This window comes from Aquarana catesbeiana, linkage group LG09 (assembly GCF_042186555.1).
Source record: "Aquarana catesbeiana isolate 2022-GZ linkage group LG09, ASM4218655v1, whole genome shotgun sequence".
Lineage (NCBI taxonomy): Eukaryota > Metazoa > Chordata > Amphibia > Anura > Ranidae > Aquarana > Aquarana catesbeiana.
In genome coordinates this window covers 239,100,084-239,124,181 of record NC_133332.1, presented here as the reverse complement: position 1 = coordinate 239,124,181, position 24,098 = coordinate 239,100,084, and the positions used below count along the sequence as shown (strand labels likewise).

Genomic DNA, 24,098 nt, shown 5'->3' with positions numbered 1-24,098 from the left:
TATGTTAATCCAGTGCCTTGGCTACTCTATTTCTCTTACAATAAAGGGAACCTGTTATGCCCTGTACAAATGGTCGGACATTGATCGGACATTCCGACAACAAAATCCATGGATTTTTTCTGACGGATGTTGGCTCAAACTTGTCTTGCATACACACGGTCACACAAAGTTGTCGGAAAATCTGATCATTCTGAACGCGGTGACGTAAAACACGTACGTCAGGACTATAAACGGGCCAGTAGCCAATAGCTTTCGTCTCTTAATTTATTCTGAGCATGCGTGGCACTTTGTGCGCCGGATTTGTGTACACACGATCGGAATTTCCGACAACGGATGTTGTTGTCGGAAAATTTTATAGCAAGCTCTCAAACTTTGTGTCGGAAATTCCGATGGAAAATGTGTGATGGAGCCCACACACAGTCGGAATTTCCGACAACGAGGTCCTATCACACATATCACACATAGGAAAATCCGACCGTGTGTACAGGGCATTACTTTTCCCATCCTGGGCAAAGTGCAATTCCACTTTAAAATCTATTTTGCATGAAGCATTTTCTAAAAATGGTGACGTTTAGGCAAAGCGGCCTTTGATACCCCTGATACAGAGGAATGTATAGGAACATTCATGGGTTTGTGGTGGCTTGGGAACTCCCCATATAGTGAGCCAAATGTATTTTCAATTGTTGAGAGAAGATTCACAAGCCAGTTCCGCTGAGGGGTCATGCTGACTTGTGCCAGAAATTTCTTTTAAGTGACATCACCATTGAGGTTTCACATAACACAGTCATAGTAGCTTCAGGAAATGTGGAGTCCTTCCTGTGCTCATTTATAGGTCCTAGCAATGTATGGCTGTCTAGTGCTTGAGGAACTACAAGTCACAGCTTTACCAACAGCTTGTTTGGGTACAGCAAGAGCCAATTAACCTTCAGCTGGTCAGTATCCCCTATTCCATGATCATTGTTCCTGAAGAACTAGAGGTTGCAGGCTGTCCAGCAACCGGAACCTAAATCCTGAGGAACTACAAGCCTCAGGGTGTCCATCAACCCACCCTCAGGACCTCAGGATCTCCAATTTTCATTATACATCAGTTTGTAGTGAAAATTCACAGATTACCTAGCTTTGTGACAATATTTTCTGAGGAACTGCAACTGCCAACGAGCTCAGCAACTTGATGCCAGTTCCTGAGGAACCACAGTGCGCAGCATGCTCTACCACCTGAGTCTACAGTAGTTTCGGAGGTAGCATAGTTCCCAGGACATTTAGCAACTTGACCCCTGAAGAACTGCAGATCCCAGCATGCTCAGCAAAATGATCCCAAATTCTGAGGAACAACATCTCAGACACCTGACCCCAGATCCTGAATAACTACTGTTCCCAGCATGATAAGCGACCCGACCCCACATTCTGGAACCAGAAAGTCCAGATATGTTAACAAATTAAAACCCGCAACAGCAAAATCAGTGTGCATATGCAGTAAAGCATTCGTGTTATATTCACTGTGAAACCTAAGGGGTTAATCCTCTGCATTGTGTAAAAAGGCTGTTTGATCCTGTCTTCTCTGATCCTCCCCTTCTCCCACACTCCCCAAACCATCTCTTGATACAACAGAGCCTTGGGGACAAGGTGCACATGCTCAGTTTGGTGTGTATTGCTAGAGAGTGTTTTTTTCTTTTCTTGGGAGAGTGCATGTGATCAGCACAGGGCCAATCAATAGGACAGTCAGCGGAGAATTAAAACTCCTCCTGCAAGCTTAAACCATACACTGATAGAAGTCACAAGACTGCTATATACTGCTGATGAGAAAAGGTATTTAGCAGTTTATATTTAGTGATAGCACCGGCCCTGATAGGTTGTGTAACCATAAAATGTCCATCCACATATAGAAGCCTCCATAAGGGAATTAGAAGCAAAATCCAGCAGAAGCTACAGAGTATAAAAGAGAAGAGAGGCGCCTCTAAGTGTAGCAATATAGTTACATTTCATGAAGGTACAACATTTAGCCTTAAAGGGGCCAGTTTTAAAATATAAAATATTCAAAAACACATATCTTGATGTTTTGAATACTTTGAAGTGCAAAGTAGCGGTTTGGGGTCTTAGACCCCTGATCTCTCCATAAAGAGGACCTGTCACTGCCTATTACTGTCACATCCCTTGTGACAGTAATAACAGTGATAAAAAGCAGTGATAAAAAAAAAGTAAAATGACAGTGTAAAAAAATGTTCTTTTAAATGTACAAAATATCGCCAAAAAATATCGGCTATCGGCAGGAGAGGTGGGCGAAATGTCGCTATCGTATGGTCGCCAAAATAACTATATTGGTTGATCCCTAAAACAAGCCCTTAGGGCCACTTCACACCACAAGCAGTCTGGTGCTTTTTCTTCTGCATCAAAAACGTATAGAAAGTTGGGTATAGAGCTGGTTCACACCACAAAAATGCACTCCAGATCTGTTCCAGATGCATTTCTGCATGTGTGTATTTAACGCTTTTTTTACGCATTCTGGTGCGTTTTTGATGCGTTTCCGGATGCATTCCAGATGCTTTTCTTCTTTTTGTTCCTGTTTATTTTTCACTGTACTGGGGTCCGGTGTATTTTTGATATGTTCTAGTGCATTCCGGTGCATTTTTGATGCGTTTTACTGCGTTGCAGTACAGTCCAGTGCAGAAAAAATGCAGAATGTTCTACTTTTCAAGTTGCCTTCAAAGTCCGCTTCTTTAAACTTATAGGGTTCCTGTAATTTCCCATGTATATGCTGTCAATCAAAGTCCATGAGCCAATGAGGAGAGAGTGGGGGTCGAGCCACGGCTCAGTGTCTGAATGGACACACAGAGCGGCGGCTTGGGTGCCCCCATAGCAAGCTGCTCGCTGTGGGGGCACTCGGCAGGAGGGAGGGGCCAGGAGCACCAGCGAGGGGCCCGATAAGAGGAGAATATGGGGTGCTCTGTGCAAAACCACTGCATAGGGCAGGTAAGTATAACATGTTTGTTATTTTTAAACAAAAAAACAGAGACTTTAGTATCACTTTAACATTGACACTAGTGGCAGATCACATGAACGTAGTTCGATTTCAGTGCGGTGCAGGAAACGCTCAGGATATGTTACATTTCCCGCACTGCATATATGTGAACCAGGGCTTAAGATGGGTTCACGTTTTTTTTGGTGAAGTGCCATGCGATTACACGCACATTACCGCAAAGAAGACCCCATTCACACATCATGGGAACACATGTGCATCACACGTGTCCTTGCAGCACATGGAAACATGCCTGTTTTGGCAGCTGCGGTGCCAATCATTTTCAGTAGTACTCCAAATGCACCGGCCAACGCATGTGCGCAAAATTGCAGCGGAATTCAGAGTGATTTACTGCCATGTGTTGCAGTGGGAAGTCATTAAAAAAAGGCGCCCACACTTCTTTTGTGTGATTGTCAGGGCAGCCCATTAAAATGAATATTTAGAATAAAAAGTGTGTTCTGCTGTCCCTTTACCAAAAAGTGCCAATATAAATAAGCACCACCAAAAATGTAAAAGTGCATGTTAAAGTGCATACAGCATCAAAGTACAAGTGAAAGATATCAAACAATCACAATAAACATAATAGCAGACATATAGTACTCCAACCGTGAAGATAAAACACATTAAAAAGTGCTTTGGTGGTGCTTATTTGTTTTATCTTTCATGGTTGGAGTACTATATGTCTGCTATTATTTTTATTGTGATTGTTTGATATCTTTCACTTGTACTTTGATGATGTACGCACTTTAAAATCGACTTTTAGTGGTGCTTATTTATATTGGCATAAATAAGCACCACCAAAAATATGCAACACATTTTTTATTTTACATGTTGTGGGTATTATTGTATTTAGATACCAGGAGTGCTGCTGTTGGTAATCACTATTTATTTAAATTATATTACATATGTATTAATTATTTTATTGATATTATATGCAGGGTTTCTATTTCAATAGACCTGTGCTCAATTTGACCAAATTCGAAAAATACAATTGATTTGAATTCCATTCAAAATCAAATTTATTCTATTTGAAATTTTAATTTTTCTTGTATTTTCTATTCTTTTCTATTCTACTCTTTTCTATTCTATTCAGAATTAGAATTCCGGAAGATGGTTATATTCTTTCTACTTTATTCTATTCTGTTGTTTCTTTCTATTCTATTCTATTCTATTCTATTCCATTTTTTTCTACTTTAGTATATTCTTTTCTATTCTATTCAAATTCAAAGTTATTCTATTTGAAATTCGAATTTCGGAAGAAAGTTATATTCTTTCTATTCTATTCTATTCTTGTTTCTGTTCTATTCTTTTCTATTCTATTTGAATTAAAATTTATTCTATTTGAAATTAGAATTTCAGAAGATGGTTATATTCTTTCTACTTTATTCTATTCTGTTGTTTCTTTCTATTCTATTCTATTATTTTTTTTCTATTTTAATATATTTTTTTCTATTCTATTCAAATTCAAATTTATTCTATTTGAAATTCGAATTTTGGAAGAAGGTTATATTCTTTCTATTATATTCTATTCTATTCTTGTTTCTATTCTATTCTTTTCTATTCTATTTGAATTCAAATTTATTCTATTTGAAATTCAAATTTCAGAAGATTGTTAAATTATTTCTACTTTATTCTATTTTGTTGTTTCTTTCTATTCTATAATTTCTATTCTATTTTATTATATTCTTTTCTATTCTATTCAAATTCAAATTTATTCTATTTGAAATTCGAATTTCGGCAGACGGTTATATTCTTTCTATTCTATTCTATTCTATTCTTGTTTCTATTCTATTCTTTTCTATTCTATTTGAATTCAAATTTATTCTGTTTGAAATTAAATTTCAGAAGATGGATATATTATTTCTATTTTATTCTATTGCTTTAATTTATATTCTATTTTTTTACTGTTCTTTTATATTCTACTCTATTTTGTTCTGTTTTACTCTATTCTATTATTTTCTATTCTTTTATTTTCTATTAAATGCCTTTATTTTCTATTCTATCCCCTTAATTTCTATTCTATTTTTTTCTATTCATTTATTTTCCATTCTGTTCTGTTTTACTCTATTCTATTCTATTACATTCTTTTGCTTTATTTTCTATTCTATTTTATTCTCTTCTGAAATATGAATTAGAATTTGATTCAAAAACTATTCGAAGTCGATTAAAAATTGATTCGAGTTTGATTAGAAAACTATTAGAAATTTTTGTTTCGTTATTTCAGATTTGTTTAAATTTGTTACTATTGATACATCCGGAAGGAAGAATTAGTCCGAATTTCGATTTGGAACGAAACGAACACCAAATATTGAAATGAATAGGCTGCCCTAAATAGGCAAAAATGCCACCTGCATAGGTGTGAGCAGAGCCTCATAGAACTCCAATGCATCTCCAACGCACAATAAAAAATTACTACATTGCCAGTCATTTAAAAAGGTCTCAAAGTAACTCAAGTGAAAAAAACGAGTGTTAACCCATGTGTGATAACGCATCACCATTGCAATAGAAGAGTGAGAACCCAGCTGAAGGGCCTGTATGAACTTTTGGCGGTAACATGTGTTGTTGTGATGCAATATCATCCATTTGACTGGCACCCCGAGGTGCCCTCCGGACAGATGTGTATTGCAATGCAGTACATAGTGTGGCAATGCAATGTGCGTTGTGGAGCGCTCCCAGTAAATGGTTCATGCACACTAAAAGCAGAACCTGAAAAGGGAAGTCTCCCCTCCTCCCCCCTCCTTTCTCAGCATTGCAAACTGTTTTTTTTTTTTTTGTGTTTTTTTTGGGTGGGTACTTTTTTGGGACAGTTCAGCCCCCCCCCTCCCTCCCCACCTGCAACCTCCTAGAATACGTCACATGTCCCAGGAGACTGCGAAACCATTGAGAAAGCGCACCGCGAATCACATCACCATCCCTGGGCTGGCAAGGCTCTGTATACTGAAATATATAAAAACAAAAATCTGCACTTAAGGCTGGTTCACACCACAAAGATGCACTCTGGATGTGTTCCGGATGCGTTTTTGCTTACAGTTCCCACCACAAAAAAAATCACTCCAAATGCGTTTCTGCATGCACATTTTTGATGCGTTTTCAACGCGTTTCAGTGCATTTTTCATGCGTTTTGCTGCATTCCAAGTACAGTTCTGCGCAGAAAAAATTCAGCATGTTCTACTTTTTTTCTACACTGGAACTGACTGCACTGGTGTAAACTAGGACATTGGAACCCATATAATCTACTGTCCATGCGTTTTTGATGCAGAAAAAAAACACACTGGACTGCATCTGGTGTGAACCGGCCCTTAGTGTAAAAAGTGTGTTCAGAGCTGCACCCACTAACTATCTGAATACTACATGACAATAACTGTATAAACATATAATAAGTGCGCATCAAACAAAAAATACATTGCAATTAACAAAGTTATGAAACTTGATTGACTAAAGGCAAATAGACTGTGTGCTTTGCAAAGTGCGGTTGCTCCAGAGCTTAGTAAATGGGGTAAAGCTTCATTTTGCAAAGAATATCCAATCATGTGCACGGAAAATGTAAAAAAACAGCATTTTTGCTTTCACATGATTGGATAAGGCTACTTTCACACTGGGATGGCGGGCGCCGAAGGTAAAGCGGCACTATTTTTAGCGCCGCTTTACTGTCGTTTTAACGGCGCTATTCGGCTGCTAGCTGGGCTGTTTTAACCCCCGCTAGCAGCCGAAAAAGGGTTAAAACCGCACTGCCCTATTGTTTTCAATGGGTAGGGGCACTTTAGGAGCGATGTATACACCGCTCCTACAGCGCTGCAAAGATGCAGCTTGCAGGACTTTTTTGACTGTCCTGCAAGCACACCGGTCCAGTGTGAAAGCCCTCGGGCAGGTTAACTCATCCCTGATTTTGCTACATTCTAGTTCTTCTGCATCTCATTTTCCAAATGATGCCTTTACAGTTTCCTTCTTTCTAGAAAATGTTTAGTTACGTTAAATGTGGTGGAAACATTCACTGCGCTCGTGGTTTGTGCTTGCAAACCCAAATGTCCTTGTCACTGTTATCAGTGAAATGTCTGTGATAGCAGAGTAATAACTTAAGGCTGCTGGGTGTAAAGGCGTGTCGCTTTCTTATAGGTCGGTGTGCAGGAAGCAGCATGCTCTCTGTTGGGTCATCCCACACGTATGTGTATGCCAGCACAGCGTGTCAGGCAAAATAAAAAAAATAAAACATTTTTGGACCTGCCAACACTCTGAGATGGGAAATAAGAGATTTCTTCACATTTTACATCTGACACCATCACTTGCAATTTTTCCTTTCACTTTCCAGCATTTTTTTTTCGCTGAAAGTGATCAGATTGATGTAAGCAAGAGCCAGCAAAAAAGTTTTTTTTTTTTTTACATTGTTTCAAGAACACTGTGCTAATATTAAAGGGCCAGAAATGGAGGAGAAATGCCGGTGCTCAAATCAAAATAGCATATATATATATATATATTATAAAAAACACATTAGGTGCTAAAGTGCTAAAGAAAATGTGACCATATGTTAACCCTAAAACCTCGTACACACGGTTCGATTGTTGGCAGGGGATTGTCTGTTGACAGACTGTTGTCCTAAAATCTGACCGTAAAGCCTCATACACACGATCGGATTATTGGCCAACAAAACCGTGGAATTTTGTCCGAAGGGCGTTGGCCCAAACTTGTCTTGCATACACACGGCCACACAATTGTTGGCCAACAAATAGGAACGTAGTGACGTACTACGTTGTTTTTCGGCTCTTTAGCGCCACCCTTTGGGCTCCTTCTGCTAATTTCATGTTAGTAGAAGTTTGGTGAGTGTTGATTCGTGCTTTTCTTTTCGCGCTTTTCATTTAGCGCTTTTCAGTTCGTTTCTGAACGGCCGTTCGTCAACCAGATATGTTGCGGAATCGGAGGAAATAAGGTGTTATTTATTATTGGCCTTGGAGTTTTTGCTTTGACATTATTTTTTTTGGTTGAATAATGATTTGGTATATTTTCTATATTTTTGGATGCATAAAATGCACTTTTTGGTTCAGTTCTATTGGCAGATAGCATGTCTAATTTTATTTGTTTTCTTTTTTTAATGCACAATAAAAAAAAATTGTGGAGAATAATACTTGGCTATGTGTTTTACTTCAAATGACAGTTTGGGAGTAGGCAATTACATTTTAAAAAATACAAGGTAAAATTGACAAAGGACACCAACATAGTTGTATCTTTTATCTTAAAAACTACGGGATAATGGTGTTGTGGTAACTTGCCCAAATAAAAAAATAAAAAAAAAGCATAATAATATTATTCCTGATATCACTAGAAGAAAAAAGCCTTTGAAAATTAGTTTGCAATAACTCCATCAGTATCACCAGAAAAGCAGCTTCATTATTATCCCATTAAAGAAGAAGAGAATGTGCGCTTCATTTCGAGATTTCATAATTTGCCGCGTCACGAATGTTAGCTCTCCATTCCGAACGCCAGTTTACAAGACCGACCGCTTCTGGCTCGTCCTTTCTTCTGAGCATGCGTGTTTGTACTTTGGACTTTTGTCCGACGGACTTGTGTACACACGCTCGGAAAATCCGACAAAAGACATTTGTCCGCGGAAAATTTTAAAACCTGCCATCCAACATTTGTCTGCGGAAAATTCGACAACAATTGTCCGATGGAGCATACACACGGTCGGATTTACTGCCAACAACCTGTCATCACACATTTCCCGTCGGAAAGTCCGATCGCATGTACGAGGCTTTAGTATGCTCCTTTTGACAATTGTTGTCCAACTTTCGGCCAACATATGTTGGATTTTCGGCAGACAACGGTTTGACGTCAGATTCTCATATGGTCAGTACACAAATCCGTCACACAAAAGTCGAAAGTACAAACACGCACGCTCGGAATCAATGCTCACCAAACACAAAATTAGCAGAAGGGCAAAGACAACAAATTAGACGCTCGGTTGGCCAACAATCGTACCGTGTGTACGAGGCTTTAAGCTCCATTCACACCTGAGCGATCCGAATCGCCACAATTCAAATTCACTGCAAATTGTAGGACGCTTGTGTGATGCCATTACTTCTTAATGGCACCCGATAAATCACGTTGCATTTACGGCAAATGGAAACGCTTGTCGCTCAAAAAGGAGCAGGAGCTTCTTTTAAGCAACAGCAGTGCGCATTGCGATTTGCTGTGATTTTTCCACGACTGTCAGGCGATAAATTGAGCTGCAATTTATCGAGTGACAATTGTGGCAAAATCACACCTCGACTGGGGTGCCATTAAGAAGTAATAGCATTGCACAAGCGCCCCCCTGCGATTTGTTGCGATTTTGAATCCGCCCACAATTCGGATCACTCAGGTGTGATAATAATAATTCCGAATGAACCCTTTCCACGCCTCTCTACACCCTTAGATACTTCTAGCAAACAGATATTTGGTTCACATTTAATGCAATACATCTTCAAGCTAGCCTAATGCATCAAAGGGATTGCTCCCTGGCCAGTCCCTACTCCAATTATGCAAAATGGCAAACATTTACTTTGCAGAGTAGAACTGGGATTGACCAAGTCCCTTTGATGTAGCTGGCCAGCTTGAACAAGTATTGCAGTATCTAAGGGCGTATAGCAGTATGGAAGGGGTTCATTCAGAATTTTCAAAGGTAAATGGCTAGCACATTTCGTTTTAGGTAAACGATGAAGAAAATAAAAAGGGTGTACCATAGTAACCAAGAATGAATATAGTGGTAGAGATTAGAAGGCAAAAAATGTTAAGTTAGCTTAGCAGCACTGGGGTCATCGGTTCAAATCCCAAACACGGCACTGCCTGCTCAGAGTTTGCATGTTCTCCCTGTGCCTGTGTGGGTTCCCTCCGGGTACTCCGGTTTCCTACCACGCTCCAAAAACATGCTGGTAGGTTCATTGGATCCTAAATTCTAAATTGGCCTTAGTATGTGTATGTATCAATGTGAGTTAGGGACCTTAGATTGTAAGCTCCTTGAGGGCAGGGACTGATATGAATGTACAATATATATGTAAAGCGCTATGATAATAAAAGAAGTAAAATGGTAAAATGAGTAACAAAAAAAAAACATTTTGGCCATACTTCTCTTGTGAGCCACAGGAGTGCACTTACAGTACTTTAGCTCTCCTATGACCCAGAGTTATCTATTGCCTGCTATCAGCTGGTGTGGAAGAACCATTCCAGTATCTGGAAGGATCTCAACAATTTTGTCGGGATCCAACTGCATGCCTTATTGGCAGGTGGCTCAGCCTCTCAGAAAGCCACTGAGAACTGGAGCCAGCTCCTCCTGCCCTCCTCACTGCCTTCCACTCTGAGCAAACCAAAAGCTGAGCGATCGGCAATCATGTGATCACTCAGTTCTTGGTGCTAGAGCCAACATGGGACAGCTGCAGCATTATAATGATGCTGCAGCATGGAAGTGACTGGATACAGAAGGAGAAACAGTAATCTGATGAGGTTACCGCTAACTTCCCTAGCCATTCTGAGGACTGCTGTGCAGAATTCTAGAGGAGGTCAATATAAGATGCAGGTATTTATGCTAGGCAGGAGGTCCAAACTTTTCACAAGAGCCTTACACCAGGGTCTCCATCAGAGTCACCTTACACCAGGGTCTCCATCAGAGTCACCTTACACCAGGGTTTCCATCAGAATCACCTTACACCAGGATCTCCATCAAAGTCATCTTACACTAGGGTCCACCTTATACAGGGGGTCCCCTAGTTACAAACATTCGACTTACAAACGACTCCTACTTACAAACGGAGGGAGACAACAGGATGTGAGAGGAAATCTACCCCTAGGAAGGGAAATTCACTCCTGTAAGAGCTATTATGGGAAAAAGGTACCTCCACTGATGCTTTATCACCAAGGCTTGTTTCCACAACAACCCAAAATTTTCAAAATCCAATTGTCATTGGGACAGAAAGTGAGGTGAAATCTTCTGAACAGGGGCACACACAGCAAAACAAATGTTACAGGGGTGATAACCCTTCCCTATGCTATCCAAAAAGCTTAAAAATATTTTTTTTGGCTGGAGCTACACTTAAAAAATTTACCTGTTCCGACTTACAAACAGATTCAACTTAAGAACAAACCTACAGTCCCTAACTTGTTTGTAACCCGGGGACCCCCTGTACCAGGGTCTCCATCAGAGTCACCTTACACCAGGGTCTCCATCAGAGTCACCATACACTAGGGTCCACCTTACATCAGGGTCTCCATCAGAATCACCTTACACCAGGGTCTCCATCAAAGTCACCTTACACCAGAGACTCCATCAGAGTCACCTTACACCAGGGTCTCCATCAGAGTCACCTTACACTAGGGTCCACCTTACACCAGGGTCTCCATAAGAGTCACCTTGCACCAGGGTCTCCATCAGAGTCAGCTTACACCAGGGTCTCCATCAGAATCACCTTACACTAGGGTCTCCATCAGAGTCACCTTACACCAGGGTCTCCATCAGAATCACCTTACACAGGATCTCCATCAAAGTCATCTTACACTAGGGTCCACCTTATACCAGGGTCTCCATCAGAGTCACCTTACACTAGGGTCCACCTTACACCAGGGTCTCCATCAGAGTCACCTTACACCAGGGTCTCCATCAGAATCACCTTACGCCAGGGTCTCCATCAGAGTCACCTTACACCAGGATCTCCATCAGATTAATCTTACACTAGGGTCCACCTTACACCAGGGTCTCCCATCAGCAGAGACCAAGCGAAATCTTGTATCAGGCCAGATGTGATTTAATAGTGTGAAGATCCCATTGCTAGGGCAATACATTTGTAAAATGAATACATAGTTGAATGGTGTTTTCATATTTTCCTGAAGTTCTGATTTCAAATAAATGTAAAAATATTTCGACACAGATTCAGTATATGAAGTGTGGCCCTATGTCCACTTATTACCCTGCAAAATGACTGCCTACTAATGCATTACTAAATGCAATAGTTTATAACATCTTTGAAAACATATTTTTTTTTGCTTTTGTGCTTTTTTATTATTGATGGTATTTATTGATTTTGTGCTGCACATTCACCTACTTAGTCTCATTCACAGCTCATGAAGTCTCTGATCACCTCTGTCCCTGAAAATTGTTAGTCGTGTTTGGGAAAGGGCTCAAGGAAGGTGGGATCTACAATCCATTGCTACGTCCACTTGGTGTTCACACAGAGAGGGCAATGCTTCCAAAGGCTGGTGCTCCCAACTACCAACACTAAGAAAGAGAAGCCAGTGCCACATGCCAGTGCCACATAACATCTTACATAACAGAACCACTGCTACAGAGAATGACACCAAAATGCTGGTATTACTGGCCCTCCAGTGGATTTTCCATAGGAATATAAGGAGAGGACACTTTAGAGAAAGGTGCCAGGTTGTTTGACTCAAATCAGACCCCGACTATCATGTTTGTGATATGGGTAGGGTAAAATCAGGGCTGGTGCAAGGATTTTTGACACCCTTGACGAAACCTCATTTTGCCGCCCCCCCCCATTGGCTCCACCCCTAACTCCACCCCCTTTTCCCTGCCCATGTATACCCCACCATTTTAATGAAGCGCCCACCAAATGCAGCCTCACCAGCGCCCATCAATGCAGCCTACCAGTGCCCTTCAATGAATGTTTGCTTGCTTCCATTCATTCAGGAGTCGGGACACAGACACAGTCCTCCGCCACCGCTGTGTCTCTGACACTATGTGCAAATGGAGCAGTGGCTGCCTGCTGATGCTGAGACTTAGTTGCTTGCTGCAGAGAGAAGAGAGTAGGAACACCAGTAGCCGGGCGCCCTAGGCGGCTGCCTAGTTTGCCTAGTGGTAGCACCGGCCCTTGGTAAAATACTTCTCAATGGGTCATAGGCAGCCATAATGACCCAATGGTGGGCCACTCTACCAATATATAAAAAAAAAGTTATTGGGTAGATTTGTGTTTCATGTTGATATAGACTTGAAAACTCTGACAGGGCATAAATGCTTTATAGACCGATTTTGTTCCTCTTTTTCATATTTTAAATTCTTAAGACTGCTTGATTCAGGCCACAATTGTCTACCCATAATCTAAGTAGTCGATAAAACTGGACTATTCCTTTAAATGATCTCAGGCAAGATCCTATACAGAAAAGAAGCATTAGGAGACTCTGAGATGGTCCTTCGGCAGGACAGGGATGAAGCCACGCTGTGTAAAAATACATATTTCTCATTAATGTGAATTCCCCTGTGCCCTGTTATTTCCAGAAATACTGGGATATTAATAGAGGAGAGCTAGGGAGGTCAGGGTAGACTGTGCTCTCTGTGTAGGAGCCTGTGGAAATGATAGGACAATACCACCAGTTATTTCTGGCTGGGCCGCACTGAGCCGCCTCTGTGTGCTTTACTCTGAGAGCCCATCTCATCAGCAGCTCTTCAAACATTAATAAAAGACTTTCAGTTCCCAGGTAACTCTCAACAAGCTGGCCATATCAGCTAATAAAAAGCTAGAGGGACGGTCAAGATTTTATTCAGATACACATAGATAAAAGGAAATCGTAGTTTTTTAGGGTGATACAGTATATACAGTGGGGAAAATAATTATTTGATCCCCTGCAGATTTTGTATGTTTGCCCACTTACAAAGAAATGAAGGGTCTATCATTTTTATATAATCATATAAAATCAGCAGGGGATCAAATATTTTTTTCCCTCACTGTAGGTGTATTTTAAATCATAGAGATAATATCAACCAAAAATCCAAATTAAACACGATACAAATGTTATAAATTGAGTTGCAGTTCAGTGAGTAAAATAATTATTTGATCCCCAAGCAAAACATGACTTAGTACTTGGTGGAGAAACCCTTGTTGGCAAGCACAGAGGTCAGACGTTTCTTGTAGTTGGTGACCAGGTTTGCACACATCTCAGGAGGGATTTTGGTCTACTCTTCTTTACAGATCTTCTCTAAATCCTTAAGGTTTCTTTGCTGTCTCTTGGCAACCCGAAGTTTCAGCTCCCTCTATTATTTTTCTATAGGATTAAAGTCTGGAGACTGACTAGGCCACTCCATGACCTTAATATACTTCTTGAGCCACTCCTTTGTTGCCTCAGTGTTATGTTTTGGGTCATTATCATGCTGAAAGACCCATCCACGACCCAACTTCAGTGTTCTGGCTGAGGGAAGAAGGTTCTCATCCAAGATTTTACACTACATGGCCTCGTCCATTGGCCCCTCACTGTGGCAAAGTCGGCCTGTACCTTTAGCAGAGAAGCAGCCCAAAAGCATTATGTTTTCACCTCCGTGCTTGGCCCAGCGCCAATACCTACCCCGACTATTTCCTTATTTTCCCTAACTTTACAAAGAATGGGCTCCAGAATCAAAGAGAATAGTAATGGGAAGAGAGGACACCCCTGCCTGCAGGGGAGGGCTGGCAGCCTTAGGCCTGGGGGGCAAGTTCAGTCAAGTGGCCCATTGAACCACTGAATCAGCTCACCCTACATGCCCCCCTATTTTTAAAAGGGATATTGATGTTATGAAGCTAGACAAATATGATGCAATGTGGTAACATAATTTAATGTTAATTGCAACAAAGGAGGTTTACCTAAAAGAATGCACCAGTACCCATCAGTACAGCCTGATCAGTGCCCATCGACCAATCCAGCCTTTTTACCTGGCATCAGAGCGGCCCAGGGGGCGATTGCCACCCTGCCCCCTGGCCCAGTCTGCCCCTGCCTGCCTGATACCGTTATGTATGTTAAAATAATCTGAGAGAGTGCCATACACCTTAACTCTGGCCCTTGGGCTTGCGCACAAGGCCGATACCCATCCCCTCATCCTCTCCCCCAAGCCTATTCACTTCAGTACCTCCATCATAAACCCCCAGCTCACTCTGTCAAATGCTTTTTCTGCATCCATTGACAGAGCTACTCTTGGGGTTTTATCAGGTCCATTTTCCATCCAATAGAGGACATGGAGGGCCTGAATAGTGTTGTCTCTTGTTTCGCGACCCTTCATAAACCCCGTCTGATCAAAATGGACTAACTGAACTATGTGATCCTGTAGTCGGAGGGCTAGAATCTTTGCCAGTAATTTGGTGTCTGAATTAAGGAGTGAGATTGGTCTATAATTAGCACAGTATTGAGGGTCTTTGCCAGGTTTCGGATGGACTGTTACATATGCTTGCCACTGTCGCCTTCCACCAGATGCAGCATGTCACTTGCCACCATCGCCTGCCACCAGATGCAGCATGTCACTTGCCACCGTCGCCTGCCACAGATGCAGCTTGGCAAATTGGCACATGCGCAGATGCTGGGTTCCATCCTAACCCAGAGGTGGGCAGAACAGTGGTGAAGTGGGGCGGGCAGTGAGACATGATGTCATCCCTCTGCTCGCCTGCCGCACTTCTCACAGTGCAGCCTTTGCGGCCCGGCTGCAGACAGGCCATGCACTGGCACCAGGCCGCGGCCCGCGGGTTAGTGACCCCCGGCTTAGAGTATATCTAAATCCAAAAGCAATAATGTAGTATATTGCAGCTTACCATTCCTTAAATGTGGTGGCTGTTTCTTCTTTTTTTTAGTTTTCTTTTTCTCTTTTATTTTCACCTGGTGATCAAGACAATAAGCCTGGTTTTTTTTGACTTCCAATAACAGATCAAGCTGTCCAGCAAAACTGGCAGTGTTGCGATGCGTTGGTAAAAAAAAGTACTGCGTGCAATACCTTTTTTTCAGCAACAATTTGATGTGAACTGAAAACATAAGAAATAAGGCAAAATTGTCTTGTCTATGCTTTAGGGCTGAACTGGAAATAGCATCCAAGGTAGCCCCAAAACATATGGTGTGACTGGCCCTTAATGATTGGTAAGCTGCTTCTCCTTTTTTTCCCAGTGGATACCTTAGGGTTCTTTTCTCCACTACTTACCTTTGAGGACCACCACCCTACAGACACTTTAAATTGTTTGTTTTTGGGTTTAGATAAGCTTTTTAAAAAAACAAATAAATAATTAAAGTTGTCTATAGGGCAGTGGTCCTCAAAGGTAAGTAGAGAAGAAAAGAACTCCAAGGTATCCACCGGGAGAAAAAAGAGTAGAGACGGCTGAACCCTTATCGTGTAGTGCATATGGTGTTCTGGAAAATAGGATAAATATACCTGACATTTGAAGGAGTTGCGAATAGCCAAGTGTATGATAAATACAACCTTCCGAGAACACTTGTGAAGAATGCTCCTGTCTCCACGCCGGATGTGGCAGGTTGCTCTTAATACCTCAGGAAATATTCCTGGGTCTTGGGGTAACATCAAGATGGTGTGAATAGGGCCAGTTTAGACTTCGGTGGGGCCCGTGGTAGTTAAAGGGGCTGTAAAGTCTCGTGGTTCGGAATTTCCGACAACGGATTTTGTTGTCGGAAAATTTTATAGCAAACTCTCAAACTCCGTGTGTCGGAAATTCCGATGGAAAATGTGTGATGGAGCCCATACACGGTTGGAATTTCCGACAACAAGGTCCTATCACACATTTTCCGTCTGAAAATCCGACCGTGTGTACAGGGCATTAGGCTCCATTCACACCATGGCGTTCCATTTTGCGGGCGCAATTGGTGCGATTCTTCGTTGCCCTGCACAATCGTCACGTGCTCAATTCTGTTTGCGCGACTTTGCGGCGTTTCGTCAGGCAACAATCGCAGCAAAATCGCACAGCGATTTGGGTGCCATTTCAAAGTAACAGGGATATGCAGGGGCGTCCCGCGATTTGCGGTGTTTTTGTTTTGCCGCCATGGTCTGAATAGAGCCTTAGCCGCTGTGCTGTCTTTTCTTCATAAAATAAAGTAAAATTGTACTATTATATATTTTATACTATTTTATCATTATTATTTTTTTTATTATTTTATATATTTTATTTCATATTGTTTTATTATTTTTTTGTATAGAGGGGGGCCCCTTTGGTTGGGGGGCCTGGGGCAGTTGGGCCTTTTGCCCCCTTATAAATCCAGCACTGGGTGTGAAGAACTTGTTCATGGTAGAGAAAAAAAAGCTGTCAAAAACTTGTATGGCAGAGGCATCAGTGTTTTTTTTTTTTTCGGGGGTAATGAACAGTTAAAAAAGGGGTTACGTTAAAAAGGGTTGGAGTCATTGTAGTCAGGTAATAAATTTATAAGAGTATACGTTTGTTTTTGTTTTTTTACACCAGACGCATTTTTGGGTAATAAGTATAATTTTATTTTTACACCAAAGCATTTCAAAAGCTTTTGTAGTGGTGGTTAAAGAGGGGTTCGAGTTAATGTAGTTGGGGTAATGAGCAGAAATGTCTTTATTACATCACACTGACACATTTCGTTGATTCATCAGTATTACACAGAAAATTTGCGACTAACAGTTGCTAGTCAATCATCAGCATGATTGCCCAACAACTAGGAATCACAGATGTTCTGTGTGACACTGATAAACTGATGAAGTGGTGTTTTAGCCACAAAATGCGTCAGTGCGATGTAATATATACATTTTTTTGCTCATTACCCCAACTATATTTACTCAAACCCTCTTTAACCACCACTACAAAAGCTTTGAAATGCGTTGGTGTAAAAATAAAATTCTACCTATTACCCTACTACAATGACTCCAACCCCTTTTAACTTTTGCTACAAAAAAAAAAAAAAAAGACACTGATGCCTTTTCCATAGAGGTGTTTGGCAGCTTTTTTGCTCTACCATGAACAAATTAAAGCATTTAATCAGTTTCAGCATTTTTTTTAAATAGGTTGAAATCATATAAATAAAAGCTGACTGTTGAAAAGGACCCCTGTCAGTGGTAAATCCCCGTGGGGTTGATTTACTAAAGGCACCTAGACAGTGCGTTTTGCAAAGTGCAGTTGCGCCAGAGCTTAGTAAATGCGGTAAACCTTCACTGTACAAAGAATACCCAATCATATGCAAGGAAAATTTAAAAAAAAAACTCTTTTGCTTTCACATGATTGGATGATGGAAGTCAGCTGAGCTTTTGCTCATTTACTAAGCTCTGGAGCAACTGCAAAGTGCACAGTCTATTTGCCTTAAGTAAATTAACCCCTGTATCTGCTACGTTTGCTTGGCAGCTTGGCTTGGTACAGAAAGTGGAAAAATCAAAGATCTACTGGCAGGATTAATGGATAATGAAACTATTAAGCCCAGGTTCACACTATACCGGGCTGCAGATCGCACAGGAGCGCTGTGCGTCCCTGTTCCCCGTTCCAGGGATGATTCAGGGCTGATTCTATGCCTGAATTCGGCCCTGAAACGGAGCCAAAGACGCACAGCGTTGCAGTGCGCTCCGCAGCCACCCCGGAGATATGTGAACCGGCTCCATAGGGAGCCAGTCACATTCTCCTGCTATGCAAATTAGATGCGGGGAAACGCACATCTAATTCGCATAGGTGTGAACCCGGGCTAAAGGTGAAACTAAAAATAAAACTGCAGTAATAATGCTATTGACAGACTACACTATATTTATCATTTTTTTATTTTGCCTGTAGTTACAACTTAAGGCATACCTGTGAAATATCTATGTGGACAGGCTGACAGCAGATCATAAATGTAGGTATACCTCTATTTACATAAGAAGTAAAAGTAAAGGAGCGCCCGGTGTCCAGTGAATAGAGGTATTAAAGATGTTTTATTTGAAGTTTCAGAAATAAAATGAGGCCAACACATTTCGGGGAAACTAAGGACTCATCAGGGCTGCTACGGTACTAAAAGTTGTTAAAAATGGTCCTGTTGGGAGGTGTCTTTGGCAGATAGATCGGACTGATAGATGTCCAAACGCTGATTGTGTGTTCAGAGGAGCCAAGCCACCCGCAGCTCCGAAGTCAGGCCCAGGCGAGGCCGCTTGTTTGGTGAGATTGGTTTTGGGAGATTATGAGCAGCAAGTTGGAAATTTGTTGATGCAGATCAAGGTACGTGCACCCACCTTGGTGTGCCTTCATTTATACTCTGCTTTTTTGTGATGGGTCCCCATTAAAGGAAACCGCTATGAAACAATTATTCCATAGGTGAAAGATTTTGGTTTACCATTAACTTACATATACACTATATGGATTCTGGATGTAGCTCCTTTTCACTTACACTGAATTGCATTCAAGGAGCTGCCATGATAACTGCAGGTGGTGCACTCCCATATGTTCACTTTGGGTCTCATGCACTCTGGCATCATATTTGGATGCAATTCTTTTAGCGGTCTCCCTTCCCAGAAGAAGATCAATTTACATGTCTGGGGTCCATGTACACTGGGCTTAAAAAAATGCCAGTTCTTTTGGCAGAAAAAAAATTGCTTATATAGAGGGTTTTTGTACAGGCGTTTAGGAGCAGTTAGTATTTTTTTCTGCCAGAAAACTCCTCTCAAAAATGCAAGACGGCGCTTTTTTCTTCCTCTAGAGAAGGTGACTCCAAACTTTTTAAACAAAGGGCCAGTTTACTGTCCTCCAGACTTTACGGGGGCCGGACTGTGGCCACTGGGAGTAGAAATTATCCTGGCATTTGGCACAATGCATCTTTGGTATTAGGGGGATGTATAGTGCCCTATCACAGATAACAGCAAGAGAAATAGTGCCCCATTATTGGTCTCAGTGGGAAGAATAGTGCCCCATCATTGGTCTCAGTGGGAGGAATAGTGCCCCATCATTGGTCTCAGTGGGAGGAATAGTGCTCCATCGTTGGTCTCAGTGGGAGGAGGAATAGTGCCCCATCGTTGGTGTTAGAGGGAGGAATAGTGCTCCATCATTGGTGTCAGTGAGAGGAAAAGTGCCCCATCATTGTTGTCAATGGGAGAAATAGTGCCCCATTGTTAATATCAGTAGCAGGAATATTGCCCCGTCTCGTTGTTGGTGTCAGTGGGAGGAATAGTGTCTTGTATCAATGGGAGGAGAAGTGCCCCAAGGGCCAGATAAAGGGAAGCAATGGGTCACATCTGGCCCACGGGCTGCAGTTTGGAGACCCCTGCTCTAGAGCTTAAAGCGTTTACTACCCCAACACTTCATAGACCTAAAAAAGAATCCTGCACTCTTTGTATTGCTTCCTTTATGTGAAATCCCCAGTGTTCCTGCCAGTCCCTCTGCTTTACTAATAAAAATGGACCACTCTAAGCAGGAGAGCACAGCGTGGTCAGTTCTCCAGCTATGCTAGGAACTCAGTGTACTTTCCTCCAATGATAAGACTTGTCCTGACAACCCCTCTGCTGCACAGCCATTCACTGGGGAGATCAGTGTGCTGCTGCTTCTCCTCCCCCACCTTTCATGCAGCTGAGAACAGATAGAATGCGATCATTTCTAAAAAAGGGGAAAAGGGTATTTATGATGTTTTTTATATCTACACAAAAATGTTGTGCCTTTCGTTTCTATTCTAAACTGAATGGGTTGCTTTACAAGGTGATCGTTTACAATCACTTTAAAGCAAAACACATAGGATAACATTAGCTGCTTCTACAGGCAAAAAGCTAAACTCCTCTAGAAGCAGATTTTTTTTTTTAAACCAGTGTGCATAGATCCTTGAAAAAACATGTGCATTTACATGCGTTTACATTTAAACCAACACTGAACAGGTCACAAACACAACATTTTTCATAATTTGGGAATTGAATCTAAATATTTCTATGGTAAATGTTTCTGAACGTTGAGCGGACAAATGTACATAAAAAAAAAAACAGTGTTCAAGAATGTTGGTCTTACAAACCTGAACGCTCCATATTTAACGCTGGCGTGTATGAAGCCTGAGTGCTCAGCAACTTAAAAAAAAAAGCCTCAAGTTCACCTTCAGATTGTTCAGACAGAAGGTCTGCCTATGCCTGTTAGTAATTCACCACCATAAACGATCGACTTAATTTGCCATTGAAATAGTTACATGTTTAATCAGGTTGACAAAAGATACAAATCCATTTACTTCAACCAATAGAAAAAAAAAAATAAATATGGAATAAATAAATAACCTCTATAAACAGAATCCTACATATACAACTGATCCAGAGGAAGGCAAAAAAAAAAAAAACATAAAGAATTGTCCATAATAAATTCCATCTTGATCCCCCAGAAGGCAAATGCATGTAACCTGGATCAACAATCTCTGCTGTTATTACCTATAAATGTTAGAATCCTGTTATACTCAGTGTTAATTTTGGCAGCAAATTTCAATTTAGTTTTAGTCTTATGCCCTGTACACACGGTCGGATTTTCTGATGGAAAATGTATGATAGGACCTTGTTGTCGGAAATTCCGACCGTGTGTAGGCTCCATCACACATTTTCCATCGGAATTTCCGACACACAAAGTTTGAGAGCAGGTTATAAAATTTTCCGACAACAAAATCTGTTGTCGGAAATTCTGATCGTGTGTACACAAATCCGACGCACAAAGTGCCACGCATGCTCAGAATAACTTAAAAGACGAAAGCTGTTGGCTACTGCCCCGTTTACAGTCCCGACTTACGTGTTTTACGTCACCGCGTTCAGAACGATCGGATTTTCCGACAACTTTGTGTGACCGTGTGTATGCAAGGCAAGTTTGAGCCAACAGCCGTCAGAAAAAATCCATGGATTTTGTTGTCGGAATGTCCGATCAATGTCCGACCGTGTGTACGGGGCATTAGTCTTAGGACTAAAACGGCATTTTAGTTTTAGTCCCATTTTAGTCTTCTGCATTTGTTTTAGTTTTAGTTGTATTTAGTCGACTAAATCTCCAGTACATTTTAGTTGACTAAAACTCATTTTAGTCGTCTAAAATCAAATGGGTGTAGTTAAATTGTAATGCATTAGTTAACATTTCTCTACAATTTTCCAACCCATTATATACTGCTGGAGTGAAAAATCTAATGTTATTATTCATGCTATTGAGGTATAAACATGCACTACAGACCAGTGTTAATTTTGAAGTCAAATTTCAATTTAGTTTTAGTCTTAGTCTTTTGACTAAAATGGCATTTTAGTTTTAGTCGTATTTTAGTCATTTCAATTGTTTTAGTTTTAGTCGTATTTTAGTCAACTAAAATAGTATTCATTTAGTCGACTAAAATGTTTTAGTCGTTTTAGTCGACGAAATTAACACTGGTTATACTTTGTGTATTTCGGAATGCATCCAGCTGAGCTGGCCAGAACCAGTTCTGAGGGGAGTCTAATGTACATTTTTGTCCAGCTCTTACTGTAAAGAAACCTTTACATATGTGTAAGTTAAATCTCTTTCCCTCCAGACATACAGAGTAGCCCCTTGCTCTTTTTGTAATGACCTGAAAGTAAATGACTGTACACCAAGTTCGCTAAAGCCAGCCACACATGGATCGAAATTCAGCCGGTTCAGCAGGGACCAGTTGAATTTTGATCCATGTATGGGTTAGCTGATTGTACCCAAGTCGATCCAACGATCCAACGTGTACAACCAGCCTGTCGGATTTCCGGCGGCTATAGCTGCTAGCAGTAATCATTGTGTTCTGCCAGCCGGGAAGGCTCCCGGTGCCCCCTGCTGGCAGAACACAATAGCACTGCAGAAGTTATTCACCCATCAACACATTCAATTGGAATCAAGCTATTTTCTTTCCTTCCACCTGTGCTGGAAGTAAAGAAAATCGAATCATCTTCTATGGGCTGCCTAAAGCCTCGTACACTCGATGCGATTGTTGGAAGGGGATTGTCTGTTGACAGACTGTTGTCCTAAAATCTTACCGTTAGTACGCTCCTTTTGACAATTGTTGTCCAACTTTCTGCCAACAAATGTTGGGTGACAGGCTAGTAAATTTTCGGCGTACAACGGTTGGTTGTCCGATTTTTGTATGGTCAGTACACAAGTACGTCACACAAAAAAGTCGAAAGTACAAACACGCATGCTCGGAATCAATGCTTACCAAACACAAAATTAGCAGAAGGAGCCCAAAGGGTGGCGTTCAAGAGCTGAAATTCCTCGTAGTACGTCACTACGTTCGTGTTTGTTGCACGAAAATTGTGCACCGTTAGTATGCAAGACAAGAGGCCCTTAAGACAAAAATCTGACGCTCGGTTGGCCAACAATTGGATCGTATGAGGCTTAAGACCCCATACACACTATACAACTTTTGTTGTCCAATTTCCTTTAGATTTACCAGAACCATGTAGTGAAAGGGCCTGCCCGATTGCATACAAACTGAAACTCTAATGCCGCGTACACACGATCGGATTTTCCGACAACAAAACCGTGGATTTTTTTCTGAAGGATGTCGGCTCAAACTTGTCTTGCATACACACGGTCACACAAATGTTGGCGGAGATTCCGAACCTCAAGAACGCGGTGACGGTGAAGTTCAATAGCCAGTGCGCCACTTGTACTTGATTCCGAGCATGCGTAGAATTTTGTGCGTCGGACTTGTGTACACACGCTCGGAATTTCCGACAAGAAGATTTGTTGTCGGAAAGTTTGAGAAGCTGCTCTCAAACATTTGTGTGCGGAAATTCTGACAGCAAATGTCTGATGGAGCCTACACACGGTCAGGCTTTCCGACAACAGGCTCAGATCGAACATTTCCCGTCGGAAATTCCGATCGTGTGTACGCGGCATTAAGGTTTGACCTCATATTATATGGTTTTGGTAAATCTGAAGAAAAAATCTACAGAAAATTGGATAGTGTGTACCCAGTTTAAGGCTGCCCATACACGGATCAGTTGGTTGATAGAAAAAACTGAATGGATTCCCACATCCACACATGTGACATGAATGGAGGAATCCTCTCTGCTGTGTTATTCTGACAGCAGGTGCTACTCCACTGTCAAATACACTGATCAGCGCTGCAGCTGATTGGCTGAACAAAAATGTTCCAACAAGCTTGTTCCTGAGAATTTGATCATTAGACTTCTAGCGAACGGGAACAGCCACAGATGGATCAAAATTTGATGGTTCCTGCTGAACCAACTAAATTTCAGTCCATCTAAGGCCAGCTTTAAAGAGAGGCCTGGAGTAAAGGCAAAGACTAGATGGAGGGCCAACATGACTGGGTCAGAAGGGGTTTGAGAATAGGAGGAGTAGTTAATAGGTGGGGAATGTAAGTGTGGGCACTTACCTGGTTGGTGGAGTGGTGGTCAGGCATTGGGTCAAAGCCTCTTTGGTACCCTAGTCATGGACCACCTATGTAT

At 41.4% G+C, this 24,098-nt stretch overlaps 1 protein-coding gene across 1 annotated transcript in view; it reads right to left on the bottom strand.

Annotated features, from left to right (window-relative positions):
• The window catches only part of SLC38A5 (solute carrier family 38 member 5), a 147,111-nt gene that overhangs the window by 122,680 nt on the left and 333 nt on the right, over positions 1 to 24,098 (bottom strand). The window lies entirely within an intron of this gene.